Here is a 25,212-nt window from a genome sequence, read left to right as displayed (position 1 = left end):
CTGGTTGGAATGTTGACCGTGGCATGAGCCATTAGGGAAGTACCAACTGGCAGTGAAGGCCATAAAGGCCTGGAGACCGAGGGCTGGGTTCTTTCCCTACTTCTCTTCTCACCTTCACTTCTGCCCCTTGGGGTAGGATCTGGGTGTTCAAAGGAAGTGGAATGTGGGATTTTAGTTTGCTAGGCCAGGCAGGTTTTAAAGATCTTTGCTGACCAAAAAGGAACATCAATCTGATATGCCTATTATTTCTATCAAGAGATTGCTTTATTGTTACCATCAAGAGATCCTTTATTTCTGTCCCAGGGCTGGTCCCTTGGGACAGCTGAAGATCATACTAAGGAGTTTATCAACATCCTGAACTTAGATCTAGAAGGTAGTAATAGACTAGTTTCATAGTTTCCTAACCCACTCTCCAATTCCTTTTCCCAAACCAATCTATTCAATAAATCCTTAGTTTAATTTAAGAACTAGTGTGTCCTACCTTCATCTCAGATCTAAATAGTGATTGCTATTCAAGATTCTAAGAGAGAGACAGAGTAACTCCATTACTGTTTAGACAGGAAGCACCATACTTCCCTTCCTGTCTAATCTCACTACCAACCAATAGGAATTACTTCCTCAGCCAGGTCAGAGGCTGAAGGGAAATTATCTTAAAGGAGTTTAGTCCTTACCAAGGGAAATTACATCATTCCCTTGGCTGGCTTTGGCATTGGGTACTTGTCATTCCTACATCCAGTACCTCCAGTCTATAGCTTGTGACTAATCTATTTTGGTTTCTTGACTGCTTTACAGCTTTACCAATCTCCTTTATAGATTTAGTCTTAAACCCTCATTACACTATACATGTTTTTACTATTATTATTTTTAAATAACCTATTTGATAAAGAAAACACAGAATGGATGAAAATTTCTGTTTGAAACAAAGAGCTTACATACATAGAAAAATTAGAACCAAGTCAAAAGACAAGAAAAAAATGAGAAAACATAAGGTATCACCCATCAAATGTATCATAACTAAAGGTCCTATATGTTCAGTCATATCCAACTTTTTGTGATCCCATTTTAGTTTTTCAAGGCAAGGAAATTAGAGTGAAATTTTTCATTTTCTTCTTCAACTAATTTTATAGATGAGGAAACTAAGGCAAAGAGGGTGAAGGGACTTGCCCAGAGTCACATAGCTAGTGTCTCTGGACAGATTTTTACTCAGCTATTCCTGACTCCAAGTCCTTTGCTCTTGCCACTATAAAAGGCAACTTCTCTAAATATCATGTAAACATTATACTTTTTATAATGGCCAAAAGCGATATGATTATTTTCCCTCAAAATCCTTCCTTCTTCAAAACTTTTTTTTATTACTTTCCAGTGTATCACCATCCTTCTGATAACCCAGACTGACACATTAATTGTTATTCTGGACTTCTTAGTTCCTTTCACCATCCATATCTACTCTGTTGCCATATTCTCTTCATTCTAAATTTAAGAAATCTCTTGTAAACATTCCCTCCCCAGACCAACCCTTTATCATCTTAGATCTAGATCATTTCAATAACCACCTGGTTCATCTCCCTGCCTCAACTCTCTACTCAATCTAGATCATCCCATATTCTGCTACCAAAGTGACGTTTCTGAAGCACAGGTTTGATGCAAAAGAACTCCAATGGTTCCCCACAACCACACAGATTAAATGCAAAATTGTTTACTGTGCTATTAAAATCCTTAATAATCTAGTCACTTTCTACCTTTCCACTCTGCCTACATTTTATTATTCATCATCCATTCTGCAATTCACTTGACACTGATTTTCTTGCTGTTCTTTGCACAAGACACTCCCTCTCTATGCTGTGTATCCCTCTCATGCCTATGATGTTCTCTCTCCCTTCACCCATCCCCTTGCTTCTCTGGCTTTTTTGTCAAATAACAACTAAAATCATTCCTTCTGCAAGGAACCTTTCCTTATTGAATTCTGGGATTGCCTAATTTACATGTATATTTAATCATATGTTCAAATATATGATATGTTGCATTATATTGTGTTGAATTGTATTATATCACATTGTATTGGACTGTATGTCAACATTGGTGCTCTATTTGTTTTCTCTCCCATTGTATTATGAACTTAAAATATGGTCTAATTTTTGTCTTTCTTCCTATAATAACAGAAACAGAGAAAAGAAATAATATAAGAATTACCTAACAATCTAAAAACCTCAATGACTAAAAAAGCATAGATACTATATTTTAAAAAAAAGAAAGAAAGAGAATTGCCCAGATTGATTAGAAATAGGAGACAAAATATAAGTACAAAACAGCTCACTTGTTATCTCATTAAAGAAATCTAAATATAAAAACTTTCAAGAAAACATAAGCAAAATTCAAAGTTTCCAGGTTAAAAAAATTCAAAGTATTGAAAGCATCTAGAAAGGATTTAAATTCTGTGGGCCACAGTTAGGATCAGATAGTTATGGGAGCTACTAGTATAAAACAGAAGAAAATAACTTGGAATAAGCTATTGCAGAAGAATATACACATACACACACATTCATATATACTCACACAAGTTGTAGGAAGAGGGAGAGACACAGAGACATAAATAGACAGAGATAGAGATGGAGGTGTGGTAAGGAGTGGCTTACAACCAGAAATCACTTGTCCAGTAAGGTTGAATATAATATTAACATGGAATAAATGGAACCTTAAAGAAATAGAAGATTTCCAGGTATTTTTCTTTTTTAAGTTCATTTAACTGATTAATTTAGAATATTTTTCTATGGTTAGATGATTTGTATTCTTTTCCTCCTCTCCTCCATCCCCACTCCCATAGCCATTGAGCAATTCCACTGGGTTTTACATGTATCATTGATCAAAATCTATTTCCATATTATTAATATTTGCAATAGAGTGATTGTTTAGAGTCTATATCCCTAATCATATCCCCATCAAATCATGTGATCAAACAATTGTTTTTCTTCTGTGTTTCTGCTCCCACAGTTCTTTCTCTGGATATGGATAGCGTTCTTTCTCATAAGTCCCTCAGAATTGTCCTGGATTATTGTATTGCTGCTAGTAGAAAACTCTATTAGTTTGAATTGTGCCATAATATATATGTCTCTGTGTAAAATGTTCCCCTGGTTCTGCTCCTTTTGCTCTGCATCAATTCTGCATCATTCCTGGAGGTCATTCCAGTTCACAAGGAATTCCTCCAATTCATTATTCCTTTTTGTATACGTCTTTGTATAATTTTTTATACGTCTTTTTTCCTTATTATCTCTTTGGGGTACAAACCCAGAAGTAGTATGGCTGGATCAAATGGCAAACAGTCTATTAAAACTTGCTGGGCACAATTCCAAATTGCTTTCCAGAATGTTGGGATCAATTCATAACTCCACTAGCAATGCATTAGTGTCCCAATTTTGCCATATCTCCTCCAACATTTATTACTTTCCTTTGCTGTCATTTTAGCCAGTCTGCTAGGTGTGAGGTAGTACCACAGAATTATTTTGATTTGCATTTCTCTAATTATAAGATACTTAGAACACTTTTTCATGTACTTATTTTATGTAATTATTGATTGTTTTGATTTCTTTATCTGACAATTGCCTATACATGTCCCTTGCCAAGTTATCAATTAGGGAATGGCTTGATTTTTTGTACAATTAATTTAGTTTCTTATAAATTTGAGAAATTAGACCTTTGTCAGAGGTTTTTTTAATATAGAGTTTTCCCAATTTGTTGCTTCTCTTCTAATTTTGGATACATTGGTTGTGTTTGTGCAAAAAAAATTCACTTAATGTAATCAAAATGATTTATTTTACATTTTGTGATATTCTCTATCTCTTGCTTCATCTTAAATTCTTTCCTTTCCCATAGATCTGACAGATATACTAGTCTATGTTCACCTAATTTACTTATAGTTTCCTCCTTTGTATTTAACTCATTTACCCATTCTGAATTTATCTTGGTGTAGGATGTGAGATGTTGATGTAAACCTAAACTCTCCCATCCTTTTTCCAATTTTCCTAGCAGGTTTTGTCAAATAGTGGTTTTTTGTCCCAAAAGCTAGGATCTTTGGGTTTATCATACACTATCTTGCTGAGGATATTTAATCCAAATCTATTCCAATGATCCTCCCTTCCGTCTCTTAGCCAGTACCATATTGTTTTAATGACCACTGCTTTATTGTACAGTTTAAGATCTGGTAATTCTAGGCCCCCATCCTTCACATTTTTTTCATTATTTCCCTTGATATTCTTGACCTTTCATTCTTCCAAATTAACTTTGTTTTAATTTTTTCTAATTATATAAAAAAGTTTCTTGGTAGTTTGATGGGTATGGCAATAAATAAGTAAATTAATTTGGGTAGGATTGTCATTTTTATTATATTTGCTCATTCTACCCATGAGTGATAAATGTTTTCCCAGTTATCTAGACCTAGTTTTAATTGTGTGGAAAGTGTTTTATAGTTGTGTTCATATACTTGCTGTGTTTGTCTTGGTAAATAGATTCCTAAATATTTTATATTTTCCAGGGTGATTTTAAGGGAATTTCTCTACCTAAATCTTACTGCTGAGTATGTTGGAAATATATAGAAATGTTGATGATTTATGTGGATTTATTTTGTATCCTGCAACTTCAGTAAAGTTGATTATTTCCATTAACTTTTTACTTGAGTCTCTAGGATTCTTTAAGTAGACCATCATGTCATTTGGAAAGAGGGATATTTTAGTCTCCTCATTGCCTACTTTAATCCCTTCAATTCATTTTTCTTTTCTAATTGCTACTGCTAGTGTTTCCAGTACAATGTTAAATAATAGAGGTGATAAAGGGCATCCTTGCTTCACTCCTGATCTTACTGGGAAGGCTTATGATTTATGGCCATTGCAGATGATGCTTGCTGAAGGTTTTAAAAATATACCATTTATTATTTTTAGAAAAGGCCCATCTGTTCCTACAATTTCTTGTGTGTTCAATAAAAATGAGTGTTCTTTCTACTCAAAGGCTTTTTCTGCATCTATTGAGATAATCATGTGGTTTCTGTTGGTTTGCTTGTTAATATGGGCAATTATATGGATGGTTTTCCTAATATTAAACTATCCTTGCATTCCTGCTATAAATTCCACCTGATCATAGTGAATAATCCTTAGGATCACATACTGGAGTCTTTTTGCTGGTATTCCATTTAATATTTTTCGCATCTATGTTCATTAAGGAGATTGGTCTATAGTTTTCTTTCTCGATTTTTAGTCTGCCTGGCTTTGGAATCAGTACCATATTTGTCTCATAAAAGGAATTTGGTAAAACTCCTTCTTTACTTACTTTGTCAAATATTTTGTACAGTTTTGGGATTAATCCTTCTTTAATTTTTTGATAGAATTCACTTGTGCATTCATCTAACTGTGGGGGCTTCTTCTTAGGGAGTTCTTTGATGGCTTGTTCAATTTCTTTTTCTGAGATGGTATTGTTTAAGTTTTCTATTTCCTCTTTTGTTAATTTAGGCAATTTATATTTTTGTAGATATTCACCCAATTCACCTAGATTATTGTATTTGTTGCCATATATTTGGGCAAAATATTTCTTAATAATTACCTTAATTTCCTCTTCATTAGAGGTGAAGTAAACCTTTTCATCTTTAATACTGTTAATTTTATTTTCTTTTTTAAATAGATTAACCAGTACTTTATTTTATTTTGTTTTTAAAATACTAGTTCCTATTCTTATTTATTAGTTCAGTAGTTCTTTTGCTCTCAATTTTATTAATTTCTCCTTTGATTTTTATAATTTCCAATTTAATATTGATTTGGGGATTTTTAATTTGTTCTCTTTTATGTTTAGTTTTTTTTTAACTTGCATGCCCAATTCACTGACCTCTTCTCTCTCTAATTTGTTTATATATGTATTCAGGGATATAAAATTTCCCCTAAGTACTGCTTTGGCTGCATCTGATAGATTTTGATGAGTTGTTTCCTCATTGTCATTCTCTTTAATGAAATCAGTAATTGTTTCTTTGATTTATTCTTTGACTGACCAGTTTTGAAGAATTAGATGACTTAGTTTCCCATTAGTTTTAAATCTGCCTTTCCACAAGCCCTTACTGATTTTGATTTTTATTGCATTATGGTTTGGAAAAATTCCATTTATCATTTCTGCTTTCCTTCATTTGCTTGTAATGTTTTTATGACCTAGTATATGGCCAATCTTTAATCCCTATTTATTTTTCTCCAGATTATTTATTAGTTGCAATTTTTTCTAACATTTCTTTTGCTTCCCTTACTTTTTTCTTATTCACTTCTTGGTTTGATTTATCTTGTTTTAACAGGGGAAGGTTAAGATTCCCCACTAGTATGGTTTTACTATCTATTTCCTCCTTAAGCTTCTTTACTTTCTTCGTTAGAAATCTAACTACTGTACCATTTGGTGTATATATGATGAGTAGTGATATTTCTTCATTATTTGTACTGCATTTCATCAAGATATAATTACCTTCCTTATCTCTTTTAATGAGATCTATTTTTACTTTTGCCATGTCTGAAATCATAATTGCTACTTTTCTCTTTGTCTCAATTCCAGATTAGTAAATTCTGATCCACCCTCTTACTTTCACCCTGTGTATATCTACCTGCCTCAAGTTTGTTTCTTGTAGACAACATATGGAAGGATTCTGGTTTTTAATCCATTTTACTATACACTTCCTTTTTATTGGTGAGTTCATCCCATTCACATTCACAGTTAGGCTTATTGCCTGTGTATTTCCCTCCATTTTTTTAAATAAATTTTTATTTTTAGAAAAATTTTCCATGGTTACATAACTCATGTTTTTATTTTCCACTTCACCCTCTAAGCCCCACCACCTCCGCTGTAGCTAATTCACATTTCCACTGGTCTTAACATGTGTGGTCAGTCAAAACTTATTTACATATTATTGATAGTACATGGTGTGGTCTTTTCACGTCTACATCCCCAATCATGTCCTCATCCACCCATGTGTCCAAGCAGTTGTTTTTCTTCTGTGTTTCTACTCCTGTAGTTCTTCCTCTGAATGTGGGTGGCTTTCTTTTCCATAAATCCCTCAGAATTGTCTTGGGTAATTGCATTGCTGCTAGTACATACATCGATTACATTTGATTTTACCACACTGTATCATTCTCTGTGTGCAATGTTCTGGCTCTGCTCCTTTCCCTCTGCATTAATTCCTGGAGGTCTTTCCAGTTCACATGGAATTCCTCCAGTTTATTATTCCTTTGAGCACAACAGTATTCCATCACCAACATATACCACAATTTGTTCAGCCATTCCCCAATTGAAGGGCATACCCCTGCTTTCCAGTTTTTTGCCACCACGAAAAGCATGACATTAAATATTTTTGTACAAGTCTATTTATCTATGATCTCTTTGGGGTACAATCCCATCAATGGTATGGATGGATTAAAGGGCAGGCATTCTTTTATCGCTTTTTGAGCGTAGTTCCAAATTGCCATCCAGAATGGTTGGATCAGTTCACAACTCCACCAACAGTGCATTAATGTCCCAATTTTGCCACATCCCCTCCAACATTCATTACTCTCCCCTGATATCATTTTAGCCAAACTGCTAGGTGTGAGGGGGTACCTCAGAGTTGTTTTGATTTGCATTTCTTTAATTATTAGAAATTTAGAACACTTTCTCATGTGCTTATTGATACTTTTGATTTCTTTATCTGAAAATTGCCTATTCATGTCCCTTGCCCATTTATTAATTGGGGAATGGCTTGATTTTTTTATACAATTGATTTAGCTCCTTGTATATTTGAGTAATTAGACATCTGTCAGAATTTTTTGTTATGGAGATTTTTTTCCCAGTTTCTTGTTTCCCTTCTGATTTTGGTTGCATTTTTTTTCTTTGTACAAAAACTTTTTAATTTAATATAATCAAAATTATTTATTTTATATTTTATAATTTTTCTCTAACTCTTATTTGGCTTTAAAACCTTTCCTTTCCCAGAGATCTGACAAGTATACTATTCTGTGTTCACTTAACTTATTTATAGTTTTCCTCTTTATATTCAAGTCATTCACCCATTCTGAATTTATCTTGGTGTAGGGTGTGAGTTGTTGATCTAAACCTAATCTCTCCCATATTGTTTTCCAATTTTCCCAGCAGTTTTTGTCAAATAGTGGATTTTTGTCCCAAAAGTTGGGCTCTTTGGGTTTATCATACACTGTCTCGCTGACATCACTTACTCCAAGTCTATTCCACTGATACTCCCTTCTATCTCTTAGCCAGTACCATATTGTTTTGATGATCACTGCTTTATAGACCAAATAATATCTGGTACTGCTAAGCCACCTTCCTTCACATTTTTTTCATTATTTCCCCTGATATTCTTGATCTTTTGTTCTTCCAAATAAACTTTGTTACAGTTTTTTCTAATGTAGTAAAAAAAGGTTTTTGGTAGTTTGATAGGTATGGCACTAAATAGGTAAATTAATTTGGGTAGAATGGTCATTTTTATTATGTTAGCTAATCCTACCCATGAACATTCAATGGTTTTCCAATTGTTTAGATCTAGTTTTACTTTTTTTGGAAAGTGTTTTGTAGTTATGTTCTTATAATTCCTGTATTTGTTTTGGTAGATAGATTCCTAAATATTTTATATTGTCTAGGGTAATTTTAAAAGGTGTTTCTCTTTCTACTTCTTGCTGCTGTGATTTGTTGGAAATATATAGAAATGCTGATGATTTATGTGCATTTATTTTGTATTCTGCAACTTTGCTAAAGTCATTGATTATTTCTATTAGCTTTTTAGTTGATTCTCTAGGATTTTTTTAAGTAAACCATCATATCATCTGCAAAGAGTGATATCTTAGTCTCCTCCTTGCCTATTTTAATACTTTCAATTTCTTTGTCTTCTCTAATTGCTACTGCTAGTGTTTCTAGTACAATGTTAAATAAAAGAGGTGATAATGGGTATCCTTGTTTCACACCTGATCTTATTGGAAAGGCTTCTAATTTATCCCCATTGCATATGATGCTTGTTGATGGTTTAAGATAAATACTGTTTATTATTTTTAGGAAAGAACCTTCTGTTCCTATACTTTCTAGTGTTTTCAGTAGGAATGGCTTTTGTATTTTGTCAAAGGCTTTTTCAGCATCTTTTGACATAATCATGTGTTTTTTGTTGGTTTGCTTGTTGATATGGTCAATTATATGCATGGTTTTCCTAATGTTGAACCATCCTTGCATTCCTGGTAGAAATCCCACCTGCTCATGATGAATAACCCTCTTGATCACTCCCTGGAATCTTTTTGCTAGTATTCTATTTAAGATTTTTTCATCTGTATTCATTAAGAAGATTGGTCTGTAATTTTCTTTCTCTGTTTTTGATCTGCCTGGCTTTAGAATCAGTACCATATTTGTGTCATAAAAGGAATTTGGTAAGACTTCTTCTTTGCTTATTATATCAAATAATTTATATAATATTGGGATTAATTGCTCTTTGAATGTTTGATAGAATTCACTTGTGAGTCAATCAGGCCCTGGCAATTTTTTCTTAGGGAGTTCTTTAATGGCCTGTTCAATTTCTTTTTCTGATATTGGATAATTTAAGTATTCTATTTCTTCTGCTGTTAATCAAGGCAATTCATATTTTTGCAAATATTCATCCATATCACCTAGATTACTAAATTTATTACTATATAATTGGGCAAAATAGTTTTTAATGATTGCTTTAACTTCCTCTTCATTAGAGGTGAGGTCTCTTTTTTCATCTTTGATACTATTAATTTGGTTTTCTTCTTTCCTTTTTTTAGTTAGATTAACCAGTACTTTGTCTATTTTATATGTTTTTTCAAAATACCAGCTTCTATTCTTATTTATTAATTCAATAGTTCTTTTACTTTCAATTTTATTAATTTCTCCTTTGATTTTCAGTATTTCTAATTTAGTTTTCATCTGAGGATTTTTAATTTGTTCATTTTCTTGTTTTTTAAGTTGAATGCCCAATTCATTAACCTCTGCCCTCCGTAATTTGTTAATATATGCACTCAGTGATATCAATTTTCCACTTAGAACTGCTTTGGCTGCATCCCATAAGTTTGGGTAAGATGTCTCATCATTGTCATTGTCTTCAATGAAATTATTAATTGTTTCTGTGATTTGTTCTTTCACTAAATTATTTTGGAGAATCATATTATTTAATTTCTAATTAATTTTTGGTTTGCCTCTCCATGTATTCTAACTAATAATTATTTTTATTGAATTATGATCTGAGGTTACATTTATTATTTCTGCTTTTTTGCATTTGTTTGCCATATTTCTGTGCCCTATTACATGGTCTATCTTTGTGAATGTTCCATGTGCTGCTGAAAAGAAGGTATATTCCTTTTTGTCTCTATTTATTTTTCTCCAAAATATCTATTAACTCGGATTTTTCTAGGCTTTTATTCTCCTCTCTTATCTCTTTCTTATTTATTTTTTGGTTTGACTTATCTAGATCTGATAGGGGAAGGTTCAGTTCCCCCACTAGTATGGTTTTGCTATCTATTTCCTCCTTGAGCACTACTAGCTTCTCCTTTAGAAATTTGGAAGCTATTCCGTTTGGTGCATACATATTGAATACTGATATTTCTTCATGGTTTATACTGCCTTTTATTAGTATGTAGTAACCTTCCCTTTCTCTTTTAACTTTATGTAGTTTTACTTTGGCTCTGTTAGAGATCATGATAGCCACCCCTGCCTTCTTTTTCTCATTTGAATCCCAAAAGATTTTGCTCCTGTGTTTCTTGTAAACAACATATGGCTGGATTTTGGTTTCTAATCCACTCTGCTATTTGCTTCCATTTTATGGGTGAGTTCATCCCATTCACATTCAGAGTTATAATTATCAACTCTGGGTTCCCAGACATTTTGATCTCCTAGTCCTGTCCTTTCTTCTTTCACTGTTTCCTTCTATACCTGTGTTTTGTTTTTAATCAGTTCCTATAATCCCCTCCCTTGTTGTACTTCCCTTTCTCCCCTATCCCTTCTTATTCCCCTCTTATTATTCTTTAAAGCTACGCAGCACTTCCCCCAAGCCCTCTCCATCCATAATATTGCTTCCCTCCCCACCAGTCCCTTTGTTACCCTTCTACTTTTCTATAGGGCGTGAATCAATTCTCTGCTCCAATATATCTGATTGTTCTTCCCCCTTTACATTGATTTCAATGCACTTAAGTATTAAATATTTCCTCTCTCCAACCTCTTTACCCTTACAGTGTATTGTTTTATTTCCCTGTTGGCCCCACGAAGTTCTTTATGGAATATAAATTTACTCCATTTTGTTTTTTTCCCATTTTTAATTTTATTTTTTAATTAAGAAATAATTTATTAATTTTCCCATTTTTCTTAATAAATTAACAATTTTCTTGTTTATTTTTTGGTTTGGTTCCCCCCGTCCCCCAAGTCCTTGTTGAGTTCTTGAGTTGTTGAGTTCTGTTTTTTAAAGATTGAATTTCATCCCTTGCTTTTTGGTCATCCTTCTCTTTCTGGTCTGATTTTCTTTGTAGATCATCTTTTGCCTTCTTTGCTTCATTTTCAAGCTGGCCAATTCTGGCTTTTAAGACTTTATTTTCTTTTTTTAGCTCATGTATTTCTTTTTTCAAATTGTCTTCACCATGTCTTGATTATTTTTTTGAGTTTCTGAACTTCTTGAATTAATTGAGTTTTAAATTCTTGAGTTAATTGAATTTTGAGATCTTCCAAAGCCTGTGTCCAGTTTGCCGGAACTACTTCCTCTTCTTCTATTTCTGTTTCATTTGCTCCCTTTTTACTTCCTTGAAAGAAGCTGTCAATTGTCATTTCTTTTCTCTTTTTCTGTTGCTTACTCATATTTTTCCCCTTCCTTGTTCTGCTACTTTGAGCAGATACATTTAATGATCTTTGATGAAAGATCTTCCCTCCAGGGGCAAAGGTTTGTAGTTACTTTCTCTGCCCTTGGAAGACTTTTGTCTGTCCAATTGTTGGGATTAATCCTGTATTGATTGGATTAATCTGCCCTGAGGGTAAAACCTCAAAACCTCTGAGGGGAGGGAAAAACAAACAAACAAAGAAACAAAAACAAACCCCAAAAAGGTGGGGTGACAAGAAGGAGCATTTTCTCCGAACTGAGCTCTCCAGCAGTGGGGTCCCCCTGCGCTTTCTGCTGTGTTTGATCTGGTTTTCTTTCCTCTTGAAGCCCTGAGTTCTCTGTCTTGGTATGAGGAAGCCAAGCTGTCTGTGCTCTGGGGTTTGGCTCTCTCTAAGCCACCATCTTCTGGGCATTTTTGCTGTGTTTCTCTGGTTTTCTCCTCCAGTCACCTCTTCAGTGCCTGTGTTTGACTCCCTGAGTCCTATGCCAGCAAGGCCCTCTCTCCTCACCAGTGCACCCACGGGTCTTGAGATTTCCAGGCCACTGGAAACTCCACACAGCACATGGGGGAGGAGTCCTGGGATCCTGGGATTCCCCTTCTATGCCCTCAGTCCAGATAGTTCAAGTATTGAAGCCTTTTTCTTGGCTTACACCTTTAGTTGTGCTGCAGTAGGGTTCCCCCTGCTCTGTCCCATTATTAGATTTGGTCCTCTTTCTTCTCCAAGCACATTGTTTTCTATCTTGGTATGTAAGGGTGAGGAGGTTTTAATATTCACTCTGTCTATGCCACCATCTTCTATTTCCATCCATTTTGACTTCCTCCTTAGATTCTGCTTTTTCTCTTATCCCTTTTATCCTCTCCTCCAACTTTTCTCATTTAGTCAGTCTCACTCCTTTCCCCTCCCTAATATTATTCCCCTTCCCAGCACCTCCCCTCTTATTGATCTTCCTCTTACTCTAGTGCTTTATAAACAATGCTCCACCCTCTTCCTCCCTTGTATTGTTCCCTTCCCCATCAGCCTGTTTATTACCCTTCTAGTTCTTTATAGGGCACAATACAATTCTCTGCCACATTTGATCTGATTTTTCTTCTCTCTCTGAGTCAATTTCAATGTGAATGAGATTTAAGTATTACTGGTATCCAACGTCTTTTACCCTTCCATTGTATGGGTCTTCTCCCCGTCTCCCCACATATGCTTCTTTATGAAATATAAATTTACCCCATTTTATCTCTTTTCCCATTTCTCTTAGTATTATCCTCTTTTTAACCCCTAGTTATATATATATATATATATATATATATATATATATATATATAATTTATATTTAATTCTATACAGTCTGTCACTGTTCCTTCTAAGTATAGGAATAAAAATCATTTCAACTGATTGGATATCATAAAAAAAGGTTTTTATTTGTTTTTTTGTCTGCCCCCCCCCTTTCTTCATTACCTTTTGGTGATTTTCTTGTGTTTTGTGTTTGGACATTAATTTTTCTGTTTAAGTCTGGTCTTTTCTTTATGCTTGGACTTCTTTGATTTTATTAAATGACCATACTCTCCACTATAAGAATATAGACCCTGTTCCCTTGTTCTCAGGAATATCTTAATCCATGCCTTCCGGTCCTTTAGTGTGGATGCAGCCAGGTCCTGTGTTTTCCTAATTGTGGTTCCATGGTATCAGAATGGTTTGTTCTTAGCAGGTTGTAGTATATTTTCCTTGGTCTGGTAGTTTTTGAACTTGGCAATTGTAACTAAATGCAGGAGGTTATCTGGTGATTTTTTCATTCTCTACTTTTCCCTCTTGGTCAAGAATGTTGGGGCAGTTTTCTTAGATAATTTCTTATAGAATTATGTTCAGGCTTTTTCTTTTGTCATTTTTCAGTAGTTCCATAATTCTTCAGTTGTCTCTTCTTGATTTGTTTTCAAGGTCTGTAGTTTTATCAATGAAGTGTTTCATATTTTCCATAATTTCTTTTCATTCTTTTGATTTTGTTTTATATACTCTTGCTGCCCTGTGAAGTCATTTGCTTCTAGTTGTTGGATTCTAATTTTTAAAGACTGAATTTCATCCCTGGATTTTTGGTCATCCTTCTTTTGTTCTGATTTTCTTTGTAGGTCATCGTTCACTTTCTTTATCTCATTTTCCATCTGTTCAATTCCTGGCTTTCAAAACACTCTTTTCTTGTTTTAGTTCATGTGCCTCTGTTTCCAGAAGACTTATTTTTAAGTTCTTTCCCCTATTGTCTTAAGCCTCTCTTAATTGTTTTTTGAATTGTTTTGAGTTCTTCCAAAGCCTGTGTTCAATTCACTGGAGTTTCTGCATTTTTGCTTGGGATTCCTTGTTTTTCCTCTCTTCCATTTTTTCTTTCTTCATTACCTGGATAGAAGCTGCCAATTGTAATTTATTTTCTTTTTTTCTTCATATTTATTCTTTCTTTCCTCTGTCATTGACTATAATCTTGCTCCTCTGTTTACTTAGGCTATTCTTTCCTGTGGGGGCTTCTTCTCTGCTCTATGACTGACTAGATTAAGCTGGTGGAGTATTAATGAGCCCTGAGGTCAGATCTTCCCCTGCTGTTAGCAGAAACTGAAAATGTAGGTGAAGGTGTGGAGGCTGGAGTGAGCTGGGCTTCCCACCATGTTAGTAAGGTAGTCTGTCAGCCTTTGCCCTGGGATCCCAATTAGATGCATTCTTATAGCTACTCTCAGAGCAGTTGGTAGGGGAGGGGTGTTGGAGATTGAGCTTCCCTACCCTCTGAAGGTTTCTTATCTGCCTTACTGATGGACTACAGTAAGCTGGGCATAGAGCTCATCTGTGGAGCTGGATATTCCCTGAGACCAAAAGTTCATGAAGCTGTGGCTGCCAAGATGAAGAGTGGAGGCTGGGATTTGGCTATCTTCCTGTCTGTGCCTCTTCTCCAGCTGCCTCCCTGCCACCTGTGATCAGTTCCCTAAGCCTGTTCCTGCTGTGGCAGCAAGGCACTCCCTCCTGGCTAGAGCTCTCTCTCTGAGATCTCAGCAACTGCTAGAAACTCAGCATAGTAGGTGGGGGAGAGGTCCTGGGACCTCTCTTCTTCCTTTTCCTTAAATCCTCTTACCTTTTAAGTTGAGTCAAGCAGAAGGGTCCCCTGGCTCTGTCCTGTTGTTAGATTTGGTTTTCTTTCCCCTCAAAGCATTTTGTTTTTTATTAGAGTGGAAGGGTTTTCAAAGAGAGCTTTTGCTGCTTCCAAGTGGCCATCTTGACTCTGCCCCCTTCCAGGTATTTTTAATGAAGAGATCAGAGTTGGAAAAAATACTTTGAAATAACCTCATAGGAATCAAGAGAAAATCAAAAGATAAATATTTTTTAAATTAGAAGGTAATTTATAATGAAGCATGTAAATCCTAATGCAATGGATTTAAAAAAGTAGATATCCCCTTAGAAATCTATTTTTAAGTGTCATGGGGGGCATACATGTTTTAGTAAGCATGGAAGTCATTTTGTTGTTGGAATTGGAATATAATGTTTTTCAACTCATTCATCTAACTAAGGAAATATTTAAGGGTAACTAAAAGAACCTTTCCTTTCTAAACAATACTTCTTAATAATCACAGAACACCTCAACTAATCTGGACTATCAGTCTTTCAATCTTCTAAATAAATATCATCTTTGAACTTTAATGAAACAGCAAGGGAATAATATGATGTGTTCATATTATGTTTTGGGTGTCTTTTTATGTATTTCTTAAGAAGAGTTCATAGTGAGAAAACTCCTACCAACACCAGAGCCATCCCATGGGTTTATATAGTTTGAGCATTTGGCCAAGCACTGCCTGGCAATGATTCACCATTTTAGCTAAATGAGAAATATTGGTAGTGAAAGATGGAAAGTTATGAGTGTGACCTAAAATTAATAATTTTATTAATCAAATGTAGTAGGAGGAAAAGATGGAAAAATCAGAGAGAGATATATGTTCTTCACTGTTCCATTTCAGTTGCTATTCTGTGACCTCCATGTTCACCAGGAAGTCCAGTCAGCAACAAAACTAGAAGAGAAGAGAGTGGAATCTGCTCTTGCCTCAGTTTATCAAACCTTTTCTCCACTCACTAACTTTCATTCATTACATCTCAGGAGTCAATTGTGGCTTTCTATTTTTCCTGGGCCACCTAGGGGTATAGTCAGGGGGCAGTATAGGGGACATCACCATGCCACCTCTCTTATGGTCTCTTGACTCTATTGCTGTGTTTTTCTGGCTGCCATTCTATCCTTGCCTCTAGGTCAAGTAGTGGACAGGAGATGAGGTCATGCTCTCAACCCCAAGAAAGTGAGGGAGGTTAAACTTGCCCCACAAGGTAGTATTCTAGGGTGGAATGTAACTTGGGATAAGGCACCCTGACAACAAAGCTATTAAATTAGATACATATGGTTTTGATTTTAATTAGCAACATTTACAAATGACTGTTTTTGTAGACATTCTAAAATTAATTGCTAATTCTCAGCTAATCTTAAACTGCTTAAAACATAAGCTGATTAGAATGTAATTTCAAAATAATAATAATGTTGGTACAGAGATCACGTCTCTGCTTATGTTATGTTTTTTTTTATTCTAGGCTCAATGTGATGGCAGTCTGAAGTATCTGGCAAAATCTCACCCATGCAAGTAATAATGTTTTGTGTATAGTAGGTATTTAAGAGATGATTATTGAATTGAATTAAATGAAGTTTCTGTTTCTGAAGGGCTATTTCCTTTACATGATAACATTTTCTGTGTACAGGGTTAATGGGTCTAGTTCACATTGTTCTCTATTGGCTCATGTCTTTAATGGGTATTTTTAGAAATACAGTACTTTCTCAATAAGCACACATCTAGCATTTCTGATATTTTCCATAATCATAATTTTTCCTCAGAGTTGTATCATCAAAACAACATGAAATGAGTAAAAATGCAAACAAAGCTATATCTGGCTATCAATACTTTAAAAATAATAAATCTAAGGGGAATGCTCCTGCCCCTTCTATTACCCCATGACCATACCCACCATCAAATGTCCCATAGAAAGATAAATGTGAACTATCAGGTCTCGGAGCAGACATTTAGAGATAGAAGAAACATTGTCTCTCTGGTATAATCTCTTCATGCTCTTCTTACATATGATCCAGACAAATTGATCTCTCTGTTTCTCACATACCACTTCATTTCTCATGCTGTGCCCTAGTTTTGGCCATCCCACATTCCTAGAATGCATTCCCTCCTTACCTCTTGTTATGTTGATAGACAACAGATATTTGGGGGAAGCAAATAATTATACCAGGGCCAGTAATCTTCAAGTCACAGACACTGACAGGCTTCAGTGAGAAATGTTATGAGTAAGATTAGATTAGGTATTGATTATGTATTGATTAAGTTGTACCTAGCAAGAAGGAGCTGGAGCTGGGAATTCCAGGTTGGAATGAAGGAGGACGAAGTCTGTCTGTGCCCTGAGTGTGGACTCCATTAGTGGTGAGCAAAACTGTTGCCAGCCTGGGAGACCTCAGAGCAAAGGACATCCTGCTTCCTGTTTTCCCCTGGGATCCTGTGTGGTGTGGCATCTAAGAAAAGGACAACTTCTACAGAGCCAAAGGAAGACATGAAGTTTGAGTACTGGAGGACAGTGCTTCAAGCAAAACCCTTACTACTTGGTTCCTGAGACAACTTTAACTCTTGGCATCCAGAGATCATCAGTGGATTGCAGTGAGAATCCGAAAGCCACAAAGCCCTAGCTGTACTCAAGCCTGGCAGGTTCCAGGTTTGAGGCAGAAAACCCAGAGACTCCATTTATAGCTCCTTGGGCCCTGTTAGTTTAGATCACTTAGATAAGAGTAGAATAAGTCGTCCCATTGCCCTGTGGTTTTATCCTTTAGATTTTAAGTATAGAAATCCTTTCCCACCTTTTAGTCTAACATAATTAAAGCTGTTAAGTTCCTTTTACCTTGTTTGCCTGTTACTATACTCTGGTCTAGTGGAAACTGGGTGACAGTTAAGATCAACTGCCATTCCTGTGGAAATACAGTAAACTCTGGTCTCTTCAACCTGGTCCAGTCCCTCATAAATCCTAGAGTGTGTTCCCACAAACCACTTAGTTTATTGTAATATCCCTAGTGACCCCACACCTTACCTCACTTATATTTTCTTACAGAAAGGAGGGGGTTAGACACTTCTAGCTCTCAAACTCCTCCCCCTAAGCAGTTGATGTTTCAGTTGGAAAAATTGAGACTGACTGAGGTACTTCTGGTAAGTATCTGTTGAAACTGAACTTCAATGATGTTCCCTTTTCTTTAACTTATATTCCCCACAGGTCTGATAGAGGAATAAGTAGAAGCTAGTTATCTAAATATTGAAGGACTGAGATAGATGATCTTCTTAAATTTGGCAGCTGACAGGATTCAAGCTAGATGACCAGACATGTGCAGTGAGTATTCCGCCAAATAATTCCCAGGCACAGATATTGTAGGTAAAGCTCATATTAAGAAGTAAAAGGAAAGCTAGAGGGTGTAGTAATTAGGGTTTTGGATAATGAAGGGTGACCCTGATATGTTAGGTTGAAACTGCCCTTCCCCCCACAGGAGGGGGTGAAGGGCATTTAACTACACTGGCTCTCTTGTTAATAGAGAATATATCTAAACACTAAGTCACTAAATAATTGTTATATTGATATTGATAAGGATTAATCCTAATAAACAGGCTAACTCTTGAGTAAAAACCACAATGGCTTTGCCACAATGGCCACTCAGGTGAACCCCCCAAGTCAGGAGCAGTAAGCAGTGAGTCTGCTCACCTCAACCCCCACAAAGCAACTGCCTCAACCCTTCTCAACTGCTCCCTCACCCAAAGTTCTCCAGGGGGGTGTCCCCTGGAATTCTAGGTGAGACTGTCCCTGTATTTTGCAGGGATTCCATGCTACCATCTCTACATAACACTCTACTTCAGAGTCCCTCAATTTCTTTAATATGCATCTCAAGTAGCATCTTTTGCATGGAATTTTCTCTTTCCCTCTCAAAATACCTTGTATTTATTTTTATATTGTATATATTCACTATATAGTTATACTATATTTAGTTGTTTTTTAAATAAATTATTTGTTTATATCTTTAGAATTTGAGCCTCATATCAGTAGAAATGATCTCCTTCTTTGTACTTCTATGCCTAGGACCTAGCACAATCCTTGGAACATAAACTTAATGAATTCTTATTGATTGATTAATTCAGAGTTTAAGTGAAGGCTCAGAGAGCCCAATGTCATATAGGTAGTAAGAGGCAGAGCTGGAATATGAAAAACTGAGTTGATCATGTCATTATTAATTTAGAGGTTCAAAGGCAAAATTCACTCATTTGAAACCACTGAGAAGAATAATATTCAGATATACTGGGAAATAACTCTAATGAAACCTTGTATTATACCACATGAAACCCATTTTTCCATCCCAATGAATGAAGTTATTTGAACTTTAACATTAGGAAAATTCCGTCAAGTTGAGTCATTCTAGAACCGGAATTCAAAATTTGAATTTAATTTTGTTTTGCATATGATATTAAAAATTAAAATTACTTAATTTCTCCAGGCCTCTGTCTCCTGATCAATAAAATGAAGGGTGGGACTAGATGATCTTTTCCAACTCTCAACCCTATAACTTATTTGACTAGAATGAAGTTATTTACAAAAGGAAGGGAAACATAACATTAATTTAAAAAAGCAAAGATAAAAATAAAATCAACAACCAATTAGCATTTTGCAACAGATAAATTTTGGTTCTAGATACATGTCAATTCCTATAGTTTCCTCTGAAATCATGTTCTATTTCAAGAATTTGAAAAAAAATTTACTTATTACACCATATGAAATTAGTCACCTTTATGGGAATGAACAATGAGGTATTACAGTGGTCTATTATGCAGCATACAAAGCCAGTCATTTACAACTAACTTATGTTCCTCTTTTACTAGAGGCCAAATTACAGCTATGTTCTCAAATAAGAAATACTGCAGGATTAAAAGAAGGAGCTACAGAACAGCAGCTCCTATCTCTGGTTATTGTGGAGATGTTTTTAGAAGAGCAGCTGACATGAATCACTGGCCTAATTACAGTAATGTCAGGGCTTGGTTAAACTTCCAGCAACATTTACTCTCTGTGTCTGGTTACATCTCTGTAATAATTACAGGGATTTGGCAATGCTGCTTATATAACCACTGACCATAAATTATAGTTTAGACAGAACAGCTTTGGAAAACTGATGGCAGGGCAGCTGACAGTTTTAATTTACTGATCCTGTTGTCATTAGTGTAAAGTAGGTGGTAAGGTGAGAAGAGGGTCAAGGCTAAATCCTTCACAAGTTGAAATTCTGCCCACAATGAGAGCAGACAATTACCCATCATAAAACATCACATAGACAGTCTTTTAGCAAGAGTGACATCTGCTGGAACCCTGAAGCAAGCTGAGCTCGACCAGTTCATTCTTTCCTTTACTGCTGTGGAAGCTATAGTATCAGCCAGACACACTTTATGGTTGTAAGAACAGCTGAGCTTGCAATCACATAGGATGGACAATCCAGAACAATAGAGCTCTATTTCAGTCATTCAGCTTTTTCTATTTGAAAGAAATCATTCTTTATGAGCTCCCCTGTTTTCTTTTGTACGTTTTTACTTCACCATATCTTTGTTTGCTTTCCATCTGAGATAGTAGGTAAAAATGGATTCTCTTACTTAAAAAAAAAAAAAAGTTAACGTTAAACTCTAAATACAGGCAGGATCTCCATGACTGGAAACTACATACAGATTAATGATTTTGCCATCACTTTCCATTGCTCTAGCAGGATACAAATTCTTATGGTAAATTGGCCCAAATAATCAGATTGTAAAAAAATTTCAAACATGATTTTGTTTTTACATGTCAATGAATTTTTAATAATTCTATAGTAAGAATAACTGCATTTTAGCTGTGTGGCTCTCCCATCTTCATTGGACTTTGGAATTGACTTGACTTATTTCAATAGCAAGTTTGTGAAGATATGGCCACCTGATGTATTTATTCATCATTTCTACATGCAAGTCATTTGTTCTGGGATATCTGCATTTATGAGCACCTGGCTATAAGAATATTTCTGCAAATTATACAATTATCTGCATACTTGGTATTTTCTAACATGGATTTACAATTAACTATCCAGAAAGTTAAGCTTTAAATCAGTTGTTTATATTATTTCCTACAGATTCATTTGAGTTTAAATGTGATTTAAAACATTTTATGATATTGTCTTATTGGGAAAAAAGATGGGCCAAAAAAATAGAAACATGTCCAGTTAGACTTAATAATATTCTGCTAAAATTTTGACTAATCCAATTATATGAAATGATTACTTATGTGTTTTAAAATGTCAATATATAGTATTTTCATAAGTATTCTTTGATTATAGTAAAAATACCAGACATTCTGTTGATGGTACTCTTAGAGGATAAGAGATTTAGAGCTCAGGAGCCCTAAGAGTTAATCTTATTTGCAGCAAAGCTTTATGGATACAGTGATGTACTCAGGAGCACCTTCATGTAGACACTTATCAGCTATATGACCCTGGGTAATTTAAGGAATCTTTTAAATTATCAATTTTCTCAGTAGTAAAATTGGAATAATAATATTTCCCTCTTGATGTGAGATTCTAATAAAAGAATCAAAGCAATCTGTTAGCAAAGAATATTGTCATTATCTATACCACCTCTCTCAGAAAAGAAATCCCCAGGACTACACATTTAACTAGAGATCAATGAGCCTTTGAGTGAGAATTTGGAAGGAGAGGAAATCCACCATCTTTCAAGGACCCTTTTCCACTTTCAGATAACTCAAAATATTAGAAAGTTGTCCCCCTTAATATTGAGCATATATTGGCTTTGTTATAAATGCCACCCATTGCACTTGGCTCTGTCCTCTGTGACTGAACAGAAGTTTAATCTCTTGGCTAACTCCACATGGTAGCCATTGGAATATCTGAAAATAGGTAATATTATTCTTTCACAGGACAAAATCCTTTCTGGCTTAAATATACTCATTTCCTCTAACTAATTCTGATATGATATAGACTCAAGCCTTTTTAGGGACTTAATTTGACATCTTCTGGACACTCCTTAGCTCATTAATAATTTCTTACAGTGGTGACTATAGTGTGCCAGATAAGATCTGTGGAAAGAATATAGGAATATTACCACCTATTTTTTTTCTTTAAAGTTATTTTTTGGCTATAAGGTGACTATATTCCATTAATGCCCTGAAGTCTATAATGGACAATACAATGATTAATCATTAATCATAAGCCCCCATATTGTTCTTTTTAAAACTTCATGTGTCTCTCATGAAATTCATCTTATTAGATTTTACTCATTATCGTAACATGTCAAGAACTCTATATATTCTGACTCTACCATCTATTTCCCTCTTCCGACTATACATTTCCATGTAACCACTTAGATTGCTGTTTGATATTCAAACATTGCAGAGTGGAAAGAAGCTAGGTCTGAGTGAGAAAGCTTCACTTTCTAGTAATGGCTTATATAGAACTCAGATTCATGGCAAAAGGCAGTCTACATCTCAGTTACAAAAGAGTAAGTGAAGATATGAGGCTTATAATTTCAATTCAATCTCTGGATTATTATGAAAAGAAGGGTAACTGGTGTTTCCCCAGTTCTCTTGCCTTGAATATAACAATGCCCTCTTACACAATGATTTGGGAAACCTGGACATAGGTAGCATTATGGAAAAAGAGAAAGAAATTAATGAAGGGTCACAATGGCTAAATCATTGTTTTGGCTCTCACATATATGTTTTATGTCCAATGAGCAAATCACCTCACCTTTCTTTACTGTCCATTTCTCATTTTTAATATCTAATTCTCCCAATTTTTTTTCTGGGTACTTTTTTTTAACATTTATTAATATTCATTTTTAACATGGTTACATAATTCATGCTCCACCTTTCCCCTTCAACCCCCCCCCCTGCACCACCCCCACCCATGGCCGATGCGCATTTCCACTAGTTTTGTCATGTGTCCTTGATCAAGACCAATTTCCAAAATGTTGGTAGTTGCATTGGTGTGGTAGTTTCGAGTCCACACCTTCAATCATGTCCACCCCAACCCATGCGTTCAAGCAGTTGTTTTTCTTCTATGTTTCCTCTCCTGCAGTCCTTCCTCTGAATGTGGGTAGCTTTCTTTACCATAAATACCTCAGAATTGTCCTGGGTCATTGTATTGCTGCTGGTACAGAGGTCCATTACATTCAATTTTACCACAGTATATCAGTCTCTGTGTATAGAGTTCTTCTGGCTCTGCTCCTTTCGCTCTGCATCAGTTCCCAGAGGTCTCTCCAGTTCACCTGGAACTTCTCCAGTTTATTATTCCTTTTAGCACAATAGTATTCCATCACCCACATATACCACAGTTTGTTCAGCCATTCCCCAATTGAAGGACAAACCCTCCTTTTCCAATTTGTTGCCACCACAAAAAGCGCAGCTATGAATATTTTCGTACAAGTCTGTTTATCTATGATCTCTTTGGGGTACAAACCCAGCAATGGTATGGCTGGATCAAAGGGAAGGCATTCTTTTATAGCCCTTTGAGCATGATTCCAAATTGCCAGCCAGAATGGCTGGATCAGTTCACAGCTCCACCAGCAATGCATTAATGTCCCAATTTTGCCACATCCCCTCCAACATTCATTACTCTCCCCTTCTTTCATTTTAGCCAATCTGCTAGGTGTGAGGTGATACCTCAGAGTTGTTTTGATTTGCATTTCTCTAATTATTAGAGATTTGGAACACTTTCTCATGTGCTTATTGATACTTTAGATTTCTTTACCTGAAAATTGCCTATTCATGTCTCTTGCCCATTTATCAATTGGGGAATGGCTTGATGTTTTATACAATTGATTTAGCTCCTTGTATATTTGAGTGATTAGACCCCTGTCAGAGTTTTTCGTTATAAAGATTTTTTCCCAATTTGTTGTTTCCCTTCTGATTTTGACTACATTGTTTTCGTTTGTACAAAACCTTTTTAGTTTAATATAATCAAAACCATTTAATTTACATTTTGTAATTTTCTCTAACTCTTGCTTGGTTTTAAAATCTTTCCTTTCCCAGAGATCTGACAAGTATACCATTCTGTGTTCACTTAACATGTTTATAGTTTCCCTCTTTATATTCAAGTCGTTCACCCATTCTGAATTTATCTTGGTGTAGGGTGTGAGATGTTGATCTAGACCTAATCTCTCCCATATTGTTTTCCAAATTTCCCAGCAGTTTTTGTCTAATAGTGGATTCATGTCCCAAAAGTTGGGCTCTTTGGGTTTATCATACACTGTCTTGCTGATGTCATTTATCCCTAGTCTATTCCATTGATCCTCCTCTCTATCCCTTAGCCAGTACCATATTGTTTTGATGACTGCTGCTTTATAGTATAGTTTAATATCTGGTACTGCTAGGCCCCCTTCCTTCACATTTTTTTTTCATTATTTCCCTTGAAATTCTTGATCTTTTGTTATTCCAAATGAAATTTGTTATAGTTTTTGTTAATTCAGTAAAGAAGTTTTTTGGTAGCTTGATAGGTATGGCACTAAATAGGTAAATTAATTTGGGTTGTCATTTTTATTATGTTAGCTCATCCTACCCATGAGCAATCAATGGCTTTCTAATTGTTTAGATCCAGTTTTATTTGTTTGGAAAGTGTTTTGTAGTTGTTTTCATATAATTGCTGTGTTTGTTTTGGTAGGTATATTCCTAAGTATTTTATATGTCTAGGGTGATTTTGAATGGTGTTTCTCTTTCTACTTCTTGCTGCTCTAGTGTGTTGGAAATGTATAGAAATGCTGATTATTTATGTGCATTTATTTTGTATCCTGCAACTTTGCTAAAGTTGTTGATTATTTCTACAAGCTTCTTAGTTGATTCTCTAGGATTTTTTAAGTAGACCATCATATCATCTGCAAAGAGTGATAGCTTACTCTCCTCCTTGCCCACTTTGATACCTTCAATTTCTTTTTCTTCTCTAATTGCAACTGCTAGTGTTTCTAGTACAATGTTAAATAATAGAGGTGACAATGGGCATCCTTGTTTTACTCCTGATCTTATTGGGAAGGCTTCTAATTTATCCCCATTCCATATGATGTTTGTTGATGGTTTTAGGTTTATACTGTTTATTATTTTTAGGAAAGGTCCTTCTATTCCTATACTTTTCAGTGTTTTTAATAGGAATGGATGCTGTATTTTGTCAAAGGCTTTTTCAGCATCTATTGAGATAATCATGTGATTTTTGTTTCTTAGACTGTTGATATGGTCAATTATGTGGATGGTTTTCCTAAT

Source organism: Gracilinanus agilis, chromosome 4 (assembly GCF_016433145.1).
Source record: "Gracilinanus agilis isolate LMUSP501 chromosome 4, AgileGrace, whole genome shotgun sequence".
NCBI classification, from domain to species: Eukaryota; Metazoa; Chordata; class Mammalia; order Didelphimorphia; family Didelphidae; genus Gracilinanus; species Gracilinanus agilis.
The sequence above is the reverse complement of the archived record's forward strand: the minus strand, read 5'-3'. Positions refer to the sequence as shown.